Consider the following 15,697-nt stretch of genomic DNA (forward strand, 5'->3'; position numbering starts at 1 on the left):
TTTTGTCTCAAATCTTTGTCTTTAGAGAGAGAAGCTCTAGAGAAGGGAGGAGAAGTTCTTGAGTGAGAATAGATTCTTCCAAGCTTGATATTCGAGGGTTGAACCGTTGGATTCGAGTTTTGAGGTTAGAATCTTAACCTACTCTTGTTGCTCTTAATGATCATCTAGCTGCATTGCATGATCGAGTCTGTTTTGCATGTCATGCATCGATTTGAAGTTGGTTTCGGAAGAGAAAAAAAAAAGAGTATTCATGTGTTCTTAAGGAACAATCTCGTCTTGATCCGAAAGTTTGAAACCAGAACCATGTTTTTGTGTTTGTTCTTGCATGATCTTCTTGTAAGGGTACCCAGGTCTATGTTTTGAACTCATGGCATGAAATCTCAGATTTTTGCAACAAGTTATGATCTTTTCATTCGTCTTCTTCATGATCATGTTCATGCTGTTCTTCATATTCTTCGAAGGGAAAACCCAGGTTTCCCCGACTTTGCTTTTGAATGAGACCATCAGGACCACACCTCGGCAAGGAGGTGTGGAACCTCGGCAAAGCCTGGTTGGTACCCAATGTGTGTTTGCATGAGACGGGAGCAATGTTTAAACTCCCAGCACGTTTTGCTTTGCTTTTGACTTGGACCTGGTGAGAATGCCGAAATCATTTGCATGCATATAAAGCTTGTTTTGAGAAATGTGGTTTGCCATGTGATTGCAGGTCCTTGATCTCTACTTTGAGCCTACACCTGAAGAACTAGGTGAGTGGTGCTTTTAATAAAGCTATGTTACACTGTTTTGATAAATCTTGCTTTGCTTTGTTTTGATAAGAGTATTTGTTAAGCATGAATGACTAGCCTGTTTGATGTATCAAGTATAAGTTTTGTTTTGATGTCGTTCTTGGAAAGTCCCTCGTACTGGAGGACTCTAAACTTTTGCAGTACCAAGTATAAAAGTCCCTTGTGCTGGAGGACTCTAAACTTTCGCAGCACTAAGTATAAAGGATACGGTCCTTTCTTGAGAAGACTATTGTGTTGAAGCGGGCTACAGGCCTAAGTAACACAAGATCCATCGTGTTAAAAAGAGCTACGGGCTTAAGTAACACAAGTCCCTTGTGCTGGAGGACTATAAACTTTCGCAGTACCTTTGGTTAATCGATTACGGATCGTATAGTCCTTGTTTTGCCACTGACGGTTTGCCGCGTGGACTTGTATGTTTGATAAAGTTTTGATGTGTTTTGCCGATGTCAGTAAGCATCCCTTGAGACTTGTGAGACTTGATAGATGAATACGGTTCATCCCTTGTTTGGATAAAGTTTTGACGTGTTTTGTTCTGGAAGAATCTCGGCTAATATTCGTATGGTTTTTGGCATGTTTCGTTTTGAAAGACTTCGGCTATATTCATGAAAAACCTTTATTACTAGTACCATTCACTGAGTATCCAAGCTCACCCCTCTCTATATATATGTAGGTGATGAGCAGGACATCGGCGACACCTAGAATGTGTTTGAAAGCTTGTTTTGGATCCATGATTTTGTCGGCCTTGTTTTGTATTCACGTCGGCGATGTCATTTTTATTTATGTCGGCAATTCTTGAAAATCATGCTTCTTGGCTTGTATTCACTGCATTTTGTATATGTCGGCTCGAGAAGCCTTTTGATCAAGATGTAATACGTATTTTACTTTGTTGTATTCAAATTGTAAAGCTCGTAAAGACGTATGCCATTACATTTGATCTATGCACTGCTCTTATGGACCACTTGTATTTTGATTTATTGCTTCCGCATTTGTGAGCCCCGTTTATTATACTCTGATTGTGTTAAACTTTTGAAAGTTGGCCTCCGATAATTACGGATTACTGGCCATCACGGCACCAAACTACTAGGGGCGGTTTGGGGTCGTGACAGAATGGTATCAGAGCACAAGTTCCTCAGCATACGTTATTCACACACCTTGAGTCCTAAAGAGCATAGGATTTCCCTTAGAAAGATGTTAGGACTTGCATCATGGTACTTGCTATTCAAATGAGGTGTGCATTGTATTGACATGCCTATTTGTTATTTGCCGACGCGGTTATTTGCTTATTTGTTTTAAAGTCACACTTTGCATGCTCATAGCATTATGAGGAGAGGTAGACCTCCAATTGGCCGAGATCGGCCCGAAGACAGAATGGACAGACTGGAGAGATTAGTTGAAGGTTTGGCCCGCGAGTTGAGGCAAACCAGGCAACAGTTCGCTAGTGCTACGTCGACTCAGGCCGAGCAGACCAACGGCCGAAATGTAGTTCCGCCTCCACCTCCTCCAGTGCCGCAAGTCCCTCCGCAGCGAGCCTTATATGGGGATGGCACGATAGCTTTGATCAGGGAGTTCAAGAAAATGAAACTACCGAGGTTCTCTAGGGGTATAGAGCAGATGAAGGATGAGGCGTGGGTTTTAGAAATGGAAAAGTTATTCGAGATCTTTCCTAGCACCGACGCCCAGAAGGTGACGTTAGCAGCGTTTACGTTAGACGATGACGCTCGCAGATGGTGGGTGATGGTTCGAGAAAGTAATCCGGATTTGACCTGGACCCGATTCTTGGAGTTATTCTACAACAAACACTTTCCCCTAAGTGTTCGAAACCGCAAGGCTACCGAATTTCAGACCTTGGCGCAAGGCAACCGAACAGTGGCGGAATACGACCGCACTTTTACTGAATTGGTGAGGTTTGCACCTCACATAGCCAACGATGAATACATGAAGGCTAGAAAGTTCGAGAGTGGGCTTCGCGGACCGATTCAGGACAGGGTTAGCTTGCTCAATATGCCGACTTACGCTGAGGTGTTGGACAAAGCCATTCTGGCCGAAGCTAACTTAAACCGATACCAGAGCTCGGGGGAGAACCAGCGGAAGAGACAGAACTATGACAATCGCCGAGCACAGCTGGGTACCAAGAAGAGGACGAACATGGGTAGTTCTAGTAACCTACGACAGGAAGGTAATGCTAAACCGACGTGTTCGGATTATGGCAAGCAACATTTTGGGGTCTGTCGCCGGACATCTGGAGCCTGTTATGAATGTGGCGAAATAGGTCATTATGTGAGAGACTGCCCTAAGACAAAGGCTGATAACAACAAGAAGGGCGAGAATACCTCGGGTTCTGTCCAGAGGGGTAATGCTGGAAGAGGACAGATGAGACAGGGCAGAGCATTTGCGCTAGTACCAGGAGACACTCAGAATGCTGAAACAGTGGTGTCAGGTATGCTCCTAATCTGCTCCCAAGGTGCTTATGTGTTGATTGATTTGGGTTCAACGCATTCGTTTGTATCTGCTAAATTTGCCGAGAAGATTAATAGAGAACTAGAGCCCCTCGATTATGTGTTATCTGTGTCTACTCCATCTGGGAGATCCATGGTTGTTGTGTCCATTTATAGAGCATGTGTTGTTGTGATCGAAAATGTCGAATTGCCAGTAGATTTAATGCCTCTAGATATAACTCCTTTTGATGTTATACTGGGAATGGATTGGTTAGCCGCTAATCATGCAACCATAAATTGTGTTTCGAAAAGTGTCACACTGAAGCCACCAAACCTAGCTGAGGTTGTTTTCCAGGGTAAAGGGATAGTGTCCCCACCTTACTTAATTTCGTCTATTAAGGCCTACAAGTTGATTCAGAAAGGGTGTCGAGGCTACTTGTGTAGTATACTGAGCGATCAGAATGGAGATGTTAATTTAGCTGACGTCCCAGTTGTTAGTGAATTCCCCGATGTCTTCCCAAACGAATTGCCTGGCCACTTAGTCGATAGAGAGATAGAGTTCACTGTTGATATTATGTCGGGAACACAGCCGATCTCCAAAACGCCCTATAGGATGGCCCCTGCTGAACTTAGAGAATTAAAACTGCAATTACAGGAATTATTGGATAAGGGATTTATTAGGCCGAGCACTTCACCATGGGGAGCACCTGTTTTATTTGTTAAGAAAAAGGATGGCACACTCCGCCTTTGCATTGATTATAGAGAACTTAATAAAGTCACCATCAAGAACAAGTACCCATTACCTAGGATTGATGATCTGCTTGACCAATTACAAGGAGCACGAGTCTTTTCTAAGATCGACCTTAGGTCTGGTTACCACCAACTTAAAGTTAAAGCCGAAGATGTTGAGAAAACTGCTTTTCGGACAAGATATGGCCACTACGAGTTTTTAGTAATGCCTTTTGGAGTGACCAATGCCCCTGCTGCATTTATGGATTTAATGAACAGAGTCTTCAAGCCATATTTAGATGAGTTTGTAGTTGTCTTCATTGATGACATATTGATCTATTCCAAGAGTAAAGCTGAACATGAAAGTCATTTGAGACTTGCCTTACAGATTTTGAGAGACCGGAAATTATATGCTAAGTTTAACAAGTGTGAATTTTGGCTTCCTACTATCTCATTTTTGGGTCATGTGATTAGTGAAGAGGGTATCTCGGTTGATCCTAGCAAAATTGAAGCCGTAGTAAATTGGCCGAGGCCGACTAATGTATCCGAGATTCATAGTTTTCTGGGCTTGGCAGGTTATTACAGGAAGTTTGTGAAGGATTTCTCAAGGATTGCAATTCCATTGACGCAATTGACTAAGAAGGGAACACCGTATGAATGGACTAAAGATCGGGAGTCAGCTTTCCAGGAACTGAAGACGAGGTTAGTTACAGCACCAGTACTTGTACTTCCATCAGGTAACGAAGAGTTTCATATCTATAGCGATGCTTTACATAAGGGCTTGGGTTGTGTGTTAATGCAAAGGGGTAAGGTTATAGCTTATGTATCTCGTCAGTTGAAACCCCATGAGAAGAACTATCTTACCCATGATTTAGAATTAGCAGCCGTGGTATTTGCTTTGAAGATTTGGCGTCACTATTTGTATGGAGCTTCTTGTCAGGTTTTTATAGATCATAAGAGTTTAAAGTACCTGTTCACACAGAAAGAATTGAATTTGAGGCAGAGGAGGTGGCTCGAGTTGTTGAAAGACTATGATATGCAAATTCAGTATCACCCAGGTAAAGCTAACAGCGTGGCTGACGCTTTGAGCAGGAAGACAGATGGAAATTTGGCGTGTTTGACCATGATAGCAGTGGAGCTGACTATTGTTGATGAGGTAAGGATAAGACAGTTGGAGGACAAATTCTTCAAGAAGATAGTTGAGGAAATTGTCACAAAGCCGAGACCGGGATATACCATCGAAAATCAAGTGCTCAAGTTTGACATGCCCGAGTTGAAAAGGAGAATTTTGCAGGAAGCTCACGGTTCCAAGTTTGCTGTTCATCCAGGGAACACTAAGATGTATCAGGATGTGAAACAGACGTTCTGGTGGCCAAACATGAAAAGAGAAATAGCCGAATTCGTGTCCCAGTGTTTGCATTGTCAATAAGTAAAAGCAGAACATGAAAGACCGGCAGGACTCCTTCAACCTTTGCCGATTCCTGAGTGGAAATGGGAACACATCTCCATGGATTTTGTGACTGGTTTGCCTAAGACACCGAAAGGTATAGATTCGATTTGGGTTGTTGTTAATAGATTAACCAAGTCAGCACACTTTTTACCTGTTAAGACTACTTTCAGCGCCGATCAACTTGCCTTGCTATATGTGAACGAGATTGTTAGACTTCATGGAGTGCCGATGTCAATTGTGTCAGACCGAGATCCTAAATTTGTTTCTAGATTTTGGTAGAGTCTACAGAGGGCTTTTGGAGCCGAGCTGAGATTTAGTACAGCTTTTCATCCCCAGACGGATGGGCAGTCAGAGAGGACAATTTAGACACTTGAAGATATGCTTAGACTTTGTGTATTGGACTTCCTAGGAAGTTGGGGAACGCATTTGCCCTTAGTGGAATTCGCTTACAACAACAGTTATCAAACTAGCATTGGCATGGCGCCGTATGAAGCTTTGTACGGAAGAAAGTGTAGGTCGCCGATATGTTGGACCGAAGTTGGAGACAGAGCTCTGCTTGGTCCCGAATTGATTCAAGTAACAACAGAGAAGATTAAACTTATCCAACAGAGGATTAAAACTGCCTAGAGCCGACAAAAGAGCTACGCCGACCAGAGAAGGATTGAGTTAGAATTCAAAGTTGGGGATCATGTATTCCTAAAAGTTTCCCCAATGAAAGGAGTTTCTAGATTTGGAGAGAAAGGTAAATTAGCACCTCGGTATATTTGACCGTTTGAAATTCTTGAGAGAATTAACCCCGTTGCCTACAGACTTGCTTTGCCGCCAGATTTAAGCCAAGTCCACAATGTGTTTCATGTTTCTATGTTGAGGAAGTACATCCGAGATCCACTACATATAATCGATCATTCTGGGATTACGGTTAATGAGGATTTAGGCTACGAGGAGAAACCAATGAGAATTATTGACAGATAAGTTAGGCAGTTGAGAAACAAATCAATACCAATGGTAAAGGTCGAATGGAAGGAGCATTGTGGCACAGAAGCCACGTGGGAAAAGGAAGAGGATGTGAGAATCCGTTATCCAGAGTTGTTTATAGAGCAAGGTAATTTAAGTTTGGGGACCAAACTTCTTAAGGGGAGTAGGCTGTAGCGACCCTCACCTTACTCTTGTCATACTTGCATATATTCATGCATGATCTTGTCTTGTTATATTGTTTTGAAAGTCTTGCCTTGCCTTGTTTTGTTTAAGTATTGTTTGCATGATTTTGTTCTTCGCTCGGCGTGTAGCCGAGGTCATCTTGAGCTTAGTTCACCTCTGAACCTTTGTACTTAGAATCGTTTTGGAGACCATTTGGTCGACCCCCATCTTCACCTCGGGCAGGTTTGCCGAGATGTTTTGCACTTAGTGAACCTTGTCCTTGGGCAGGTATGGCCTAGACCGAGGTGTGGCACACCCCGGCCAAGGTGTGGCACAGCTTAGTCAAGTGTCGTCCTCCCTAGCCGATGTCATTACTTGCCGACGTGTCTTGCCCAAGCTTGCTGTATACGCTTTGTCATAGACTTGTCTTATCAATCAATCACCTTTTGAGCTGAACCAACCCGGTAGCGCCACGTGTCCGAGCTGATTGTTAAGACAGCCGGCAGACCTAGAAACAAATCATTTTTGTCTCAAATCTTTGTCTTTAGAGAGAGAAGCTCTAGAGAAGGGAGGAGAAGTTCTTGAGTGAGAATAGATTCTTCCAAGCTTGATTTTCGAGGGTTGAACCGTTGGATTCGAGTTTTGAGGTTAGAATCTTAACCTACTCTTGTTGCTCTTAATGATCATCTAGCTGCATTGCATGATCGAGTCTGTTTTGCATGTCATGCATCGATTTGAAGTTGGTTTCGGAAGAGAAAAAAAAAAGAGTATTCATGTGTTCTTAAGGAACAATCTCGTCTTGATCCGAAAGTTTGAAACCAGAACCATGTTTTTGTGTTTGTTCTTGCATGATCTTCTTGTAAGGGTATCCAGGTCCATGTTTTGAACTCATGGCATGAAATCTCAGATTTTTGCAACAAGTTATGATCTTTTCATTCGTCTTCTTCATGATCATGTTCATGCTGTTCTTCATATTCTTCGAAGGGAAAACCCAGGTTTTCCCGACTTTGCTTTTGAATGAGACCATCAGGACCACACCTCGGCAAGGAGGTGTGGAACCTCGGCAAAGCCCTGGTTGGTACCCAATGTGTGTTTGCATGAGACGGGAGCAATGTTTAAACTCCCAGCACGTTTTGCTTTGCTTTTGACTTGGACTTGGTGAGAATGCCGAAATCATTTGCATGCATATAAAGCTTGTTTTGAGAAATGTGGTTTGCCATGTGATTGTAGGTCCTTGATCTCTACTTTGAGCCTACACCTAAAGAACTAGGTGAGTGGTGCTTTTAATAAAGCTATGTTATATTGTTTTGATAAATCTTGCTTTGCTTTGTTTTGATAAGAGTATTTGTTAAGCATGAATGACTAGCTTGTTTGATGTATAAAGTATAAGTTTTGTTTTGATGTCATTCTTGGAAAGTCCCTCGTACTGGAGGACTCTAAACTTTTGCAGTACCAAGTATAAAAGTCCCTTGTGCTGGAGGACTCTAAACTTTCACAGCACTAAGTATAAAAGGATACGGTCCTTTCTTGAGAAGACTATCGTGTTGAAGTGGGCTACGGGCCTAAGTAACACAAGATCCATCGTGTTAAAAAGAGCTACGGGCTTAAGTAACATAAGTCCCTTGTGCTGGAGGACTATAAACTTTCGCAGTACCTTTGGTTAATCGATTACGGATCGTATAGTCCTTGTTTTGCCACTGACGGTTTGCCGCGTGGACTTGTTTGTTTGATAAAGTTTTGATGTGTTTTGCCGATGTCAGTAAGCATCCCTTGAGACTTGTGAGACTTGATAGATGAATACGGTTCATCCCTTGTTTGGATAAAGTTTTGACGTGTTTTGTTCTGGAAGAATCTCGGCTAATATTCGTATGGTTTTTGGCATGTTTCGTTTTGAAAGACTTCGGCTATATTCATGAAAAACCTTTATTACTAGTACCATTCACTGAGTATCCAAGCTCACCCCTCTCTATATATATGTAGGTGATGAGCAGGACGTCGGCGACGCCTAGAATGTGTTTGAAAGCTTGTTTTGGATCCATGATTTTGTCGGCCTTGTTTTGTATTCACGTTGGCGATGTCATTTTTATTTATGTTGGCAATTCTTGAAAATCATGCTTCTTGGCTTGTATTCACTGCATTTTGTATATGTCGGCTCGAGAAGCCTTTTGATCAAGATGTAATACGTATTTTACTTTGTTGTATTCAAATTGTAAAGCTTGTAAAGACGTATGCCATTACATTTGATCTATGCACTGCTCTTATGGACCACTTGTATTTTGATTTATTGCTTCTGCATTTGTGAGCCCCGTTTATTATACTCTGATTGTGTTAAACTTTTGAAAGTTGGCCTCCGGTAATTACGGATTACTGGCCATCACGGCACCAAACTACTAGGGGCAGTTTGGGGTCGTGACAGTAGTATACGGAGAATTTGCTGGGAATTTGCAAAGAATTTACTGATTAATTTACTTTGAATTTACTGCGAATTTACTGAGTAATTTAATGAGAATTTACTTGGAATTTATTGAGTAATTTACTGAGGATTTACTGAGTAATTTACTTGGAATTTACTGATAACACTGGGAATTTACTGATTAATTTACTGAGATGTTCCTGGGAATTTACTGAGAAATTTAGTGGGAATTTACTAAGTATTTACTGGGCATTTACTGGGAATTTCCTTAGTAATTTATTGGGAATTTGTTGGTAATTTACTAAGTAATTTACTGAGAATTTAACGAGTAATTTACTAAGAATTTGCTGAGTAATTTACATGGAATTTACTGTGTAATTTACTGAGAATTTATTGAGTAATTTAATAAGAATTTATTGAGTGATTTACTGATAATTTACTAGGAATTTACAGAGTAATTTACTGAGAAGTTACTGGGAATTTACTTAGTAATTTACTGAGAACTTTCTAGGATTTTACTAAGTAATTTATTAAGAATTTACTGCGAATTTACTAGGAATTTACTGAGTAATTTGCTGAGAATTTACTGAGTAATTTAGTGAAAATTTACTCAGTAATTTACTTAGAATTTACTGACAATTTACAGGGAATTTACTGCGTAATTTACTTTGAATTTATTGGGAATTTACTGGGAATTTACTGAGAATTTACCGAGAATTTACTGAGTAATTTACTGAGAATTTAATGAGTAATTTACTGACAAATTTTGTAGCGACCCTAATTTTCTTAAGTCATTTATTTATTATTATGATTATTATTATCTTATTTTATTTTTGATTTTATTAATTTTGTGGTCACATGAGAATTTAATGCGGTATTTAATTAATTTAATGTGTTGTGTAATTAATTTAATGTGTTATTTAATTATAGGTAATTAATTATATTGTTTATAAAAAAAAGAGGGTGTTACATATATTGATTTTATAAAGCATATTTATATATGTTGTAGTTATTTAATAAAATAAAATATATATCATATTTATTTGTGTTATATTTACATTGTATTTATGTTTTATGATATAATAGCCATTTGTTATATTGTAAGTGATTAGGTCATAATCTTAAGAGGAAAAGAACGTGAGAAGCGGCTGTACGGCGAGAGAGAGAGAGAGAGAGAGAGAGAGAGATTGATCATCAAAGAGAAAAAAAAGAGTGCTGTGTGTGTGTGGCGTGAAAGTGAAGAAGAAGAAAAAGAGCAAAAAGAAAAAAATAGATTATGGTTTTATTTTGGTGGCTCCATTAGTTTTTCAAATATTTCTTGGATCTTCAAAAAAAATATGGTGAGTACAAAACTCACTTTTCTTGATTTATGTTTAATTCGCTGCCTTATTTATTTATTTATTTTTATTTGTTTGATGTTAGTTTGATTTTGTTTTACATAAAGATGATAGATTAATTTTAATTATTTTGATTAGTTGTGGATATAAGATTTAGGGTTTATAGATGATAGATTGATTTTAAGTATTTCGACTAGTAGTATATGCAAAGTTTAGGGTTCTTAGATAAGTGATTGATTTTAATTATTTTGAATAGTTGTGTAGGTAAACTTTAGGGTTTTTAGATGATTGATTAATTTTAGTTACTTTGATTAGATGTATATGTAAAGTTTAGAATTTTTAGATGATTGATTAATTTTAATTATGTTTATTAAACGTATATGTAAGGTTTAAGATTTTTAGATGATTAGTTGATTGTAATAATTTTAATTAGTTGGGTATGTAAGGTTTGAGATTTTTTTTTAGACGATTGATTAATTTTAATTATGTTGATTAGACGTATATGTAAGGTTTAGGATTTTGGATGATTAATTGATTGTAATAATTTTAATTAGTTGAGTATGAAAGGTTTGGGATTGTTTTAGTCGATTGATTAATTTTAATTATGTTGATTAGACGTATATGTAAGGTTTAAAATTTTTAGATGATTAATAGATTGTAATAATTTTAATTAGTTGGGTATGTAAGGTTTGGGATTGTTTTAGATGATTGATTAATTTTAATTATGTTGATTAGACGTATATGTAAGGTTTAGAATTTTTAGATGATTAATAGATTGTAATAATTTTAATTAGTTGGGTATGTAAGGTTTGGGATTGTTTTAGATGATTGATTAATTTTAATTATGTTGATTAGATGTATATGTAAGGTTTAGAATTTTTAGATGATTAATAGATTGTAATAATTTTAATTAGTTGGGTATGTAAGGTTTGGGATTGTTTTAGATGATTGATTAATTTTAATTATGTTGATTAGACGCATATGTAAGGTTTAGGATTTTTAGATGATTAATTGATTTTAATAGTTTTAATTAGTTGGGTATGTAAGGTTTGGGTTTTTTTTTAAGGTGATTGATTAATTTTAATTATGTTGATTAGATGTATATGCAAGGTTTAAGGTTTTAGATGATTAATTGATTGTAATAATTTTAATGAATTGAGTATGTAAGGTTTAGGATTTTTAGATGATTGATTAATTTTAATTATGTTGATTAGATGTATATGTAAGGTTTAGGATTTTTAGATGATTGATTAATCTTAATTATGTTGATTAGATGTATATATAAGGTCTAAGATTTTAGATAATTAATTGATTGTAATTATTTTAATTAGTTGGATATGTAAGGTTTAGAATTTTTAAATGATTGGCTAATTTTTAATTATTTTGATTAGAAGTGTATGTAAGGTTTGGAGTTTTTGGATGATCGACTGATTTTAATTAATTGCATTAGTTGGGTATGCAAGGTGTTTAGGGTTTTATTTTGGGTGACTTTATTAATTCTTTGAGTGATTCTTTAATCTTTAAAAATAATTGTGAGTACAAAATCCACTTCCCTGGATTTATATTTAATTCTTTGTTTTTATTTATTTATTGGATATTAGTTTGATTTTGTATTCACACAAAGATGATAGATTGATTTTAATTATTTTGACTAGTGATGTATGTAAAGTTTTGGGTTCTTAGATAATTGATTGATTTTAATTACTTTGATTAGTTGTGTAGGTAAAGTTTAGTTTTTTTTTAGATGATTGATTAATTTTAATTATTGTGTTTAGTTGTGTAAGTAAGGTTTAGGGTTTATAGATGATTGATTGATTTTTAATTATTTTGATTGGTTGTTTGTGTAAGGTTTAGGGTTTTTAGATGATTGTTTGATTTTAATTATTTTGATTAGTTGCATGCAAGGTTTCGGGTTTTTTTTTTTTTTATATGGATTGATTTTATGATAGTAATCACACTCATGATTATATAAAATTAAAATAAACTTAGAATCCATTGATATTGGTTAGAGGATGAATTGATTCGTTGTTTTTATTTATTTATTTTTATTTTGATGTTGTATTGATTTTGTATTTGCATGTAAATGAAGGATTGATTTTACTTATTTGGATTAATTGTGTATGCCATGTTTATGATTTTTATAGGGATTTATTTTATGGATGTAATTACACTCATGATTATATGAAATTGATATTAATTAAGAACATATAGATAAATTCCTTATACTCCACCATGACTCTTTGGATTGTTGTTTTATTTGAGTGATGGGGAGAAAGAGTGTATAAAAAAGTGAGGATTATGAGAGTTGTTTAATGCCTTATGCCCGGCATTGTTATATTTGTCTCATGATGTTGATGAGATGTGATTTATATTGTTGCCTCGTTCTCATGAGTAGATGAGTGCTTTGATTTACGCGCGTACGTATATGCTAACCATCCGGGGAGTGTGAGTCAAACTCGGGACGATATCCCCGTGCAAGTTTGGCTTCGGAGCGGTGTTAGATATACGGGAGGCACATGGGATATATGTGTAGGCCAGAAGTGGAGGGCCAAAGTGGTGGAGTTAAGGAACAAAGAATTTAATTATGAATTTATTAGTATAGTGTGTATGGTACTGTTATGTACATGATAAAAAAAAGAAAGAAAAGTAAACGATCTTGATAAATTATGAAATTTGAGGAGAGGCATGTATACGTGATTTTGGACAACTCTTGTGTTGTAGCTTTTTATTAAAAAGATCGATTAGAACTTATAATTGGATGACCTTGGCTATTGTCGGTTTGATTCACTCTGGTAATGCAGATTTTCATAGGCTGTTTTAACCACGAAACGAGTTCATTTTTATTGGTTTCGCGTAAACTGAAGTAAAAACATTATTCTGCACACTTTTCATGTTTTGAACTTTTTCGGAAAAAAATCATCTTATGGCAGTTTTTGTTCGTTTTCAGCTTCATATTTTTCGATTGAATTCCGTCTAGATTTTTAGATCAAGCCTTTCTCTTAACCTGTTCAGTTTCTGTTAAATTCGTTCACGTTGTCTTTTAGGAAATTTGATTCTGTACAACTTTCGTTCTTTGAGTTTTGATCAATTCGAATTATTTAAGTATGAAACGGTGTAATTTTATATTTGTTTCAACAAGTTACTTATAATTAAATTATACTAACTTTATTTGTTTTGCAGGATGGTGGGTCTTACTAACTTTTTATGCAGGGCTGACCCACCATATTTCTATTTCTATTTTGTTTATTTTATAATAAATATTTATTTCGTTGTGTACGGACAAGAAACTAAATGCCATCGTGTCTCGAGAAACTACCCATTCGTCTCGGTGCGGTTGGAACTACTTGTCTTGTCCTGTAATAAGAATTTAACGTTTTTTTTGTTTGTGTCTGGTGGACACGTGGGTGTCAATTCTTGTACTCATACTAGTATACCTGTATACTGACCCGTTTTGTCTCTTGGCAACTCGGGTGCGTTCTGTTTGAGCGCAGCTGAGCTTCATTTGCAGGATTAGTTGGGGCTACTATGGTGACTTGGATTTATGATAGTGTTGGACCTGCCGTTTGGACTTCTTTTGTTTTATTGAGCTTAGGATTGATATTAGTCTATGTATTTATTATTCTCTTTATGACTTTAGTATTGGAATAATTTAGATTGGTTTGTAACCGTATTTTATTTAAGTTGTTTGGACCAGTTGTTGGCACTTAATGTTGAGGTATTTGTTAGTAATGAGATTATGGTGGATGGTTTAGTTGGCGTTTTGTTTTTTTTTTTGTTTCACCCCTAGGATTTGGATGATGGAATATTGATTGGGGTTTAGTCCTAATTTAATATTTAATTGTCCAAATTTTGGGGCGTGACAAATTTACTGGGAATTTACTTGTAACAACCCTCATTTTACTTTAGTAATGCTTGCATATATCCCATGATCTTGTCTTGATATGTTGCATTTGCAAAACCTTGATTTGTCTTGCATAAACATTATTTGCATGCTTTGCTCCTTGTTTGGTGAGTGTGTGTAGCCTAGGTTAATCCAAGCCGAGGTCACCTTAAGCTTAGAACCATCTTGGAACCACTTTGGTTGACCTCCACCTTCACCAAGGCATGTTGGCCGAGATGTCATCATCTAGGCCGAGATGTGTATTATCTTGATCGAGATGTTACCTTGTGCCTAAGTGATCTTGTTCCTGGATTGGTGCGACCTAGACCGAGGTGTGGCATATCTAGGCCAGGGTGTGGCACAGCTAGGCCAAGTGTTGTCCTTCCTAGCCGAGATCATTGTTCCTTACTTGCCGATGCCTTGTTTTAGCCAAGATCATTACCTGCCGGAGTGCCTATGCCATCTTGCTTGTTGAGTACACTTTGTCATAGTCTTGTTTTTTCACTCAGTCACCTTTTTTAGTAGAGCTAACCAGCCGTTGCCACGTGTCCGAGCTGAGTGTTAAATCAGCCGGCAGAGAGAGAAATGTATCATTTGTTATATGTCTTTGTTCTTGAGGAGAGAGAAGCTCTAGAAGAGGGAGAAGGAGTTCTTAGAGAGGGAATAGATTTTCCAAGCTTCATCTTCACACCTTGAGCCGTTAGATTCGTGTCTTGAGGTTAGAATCTTGATCTACTCTTGTTGTTCTTATTGTTCATCTAGCTGCATTGCATGATCGAGCACGATTTGTAAGCCATGCATTCATTTAAAGTTTGGTTTTAGAAAGAGAAAGTGATATTCATGTGTTCTTGGATAAAAGCCTTGTTTGATCTGAAAGCTTGCATCAAGATTCATTTTTTGTGTTTGTTTTCATAAGATCTTTGAGTATGGGTACCTAGGTCCATGTTTTTGAATTCATAGCATGAAATCTCAGATTTTGTAATGATAAGTTATGATCTTTGCATCCATGTTCACGTTCTTCAAGAAAGGGAAACCCAGATTTTCCCGTCTTCATTTCCTTCAATGTGGCCATCGGGGGCCACACCTTGGCAAGGAGGTGTGGGACCACGGCCAAGGCCTGGTTGGTGCCCAGCAAGTTTTCCCGAGATGAGAGACAGTGTTTTGTTTCGGTTCGACTTAGTTTTGAAGGAATGCCGAGATCATTTGCATTCATGTAAAGCTTGTTTGAAAGTGCATTCAATAGACTTTGCCATGTGTTTGTAGGACTTGGACTCTCACTTGACCCCGACATTGAAGAACTATGTGAGTGGTATTTTTAATAAAGTTATGTTATAAATTTTTGATAAACCTTGTTTTGCTCTGTTTTGGAAAAGTATTTGTTAAGCATGAATAATTATCCCTATTTTGTGTATCAAGTGTTAGCCTTGTTTTGGACCCCAATCTTTGAAAGTCCGTACGTGCTAGGGGACTATAAGCATTTGTAGCACAACCTTTGAAAGTCCGTACGTGCTAGGGGACTATAAGCATTTGT

Source organism: Camellia sinensis, chromosome 13 (assembly GCF_055761805.1).
Source record: "Camellia sinensis isolate YWXY chromosome 13, ASM5576180v1, whole genome shotgun sequence".
Classification (NCBI taxonomy): Eukaryota; Viridiplantae; Streptophyta; class Magnoliopsida; order Ericales; family Theaceae; genus Camellia; species Camellia sinensis.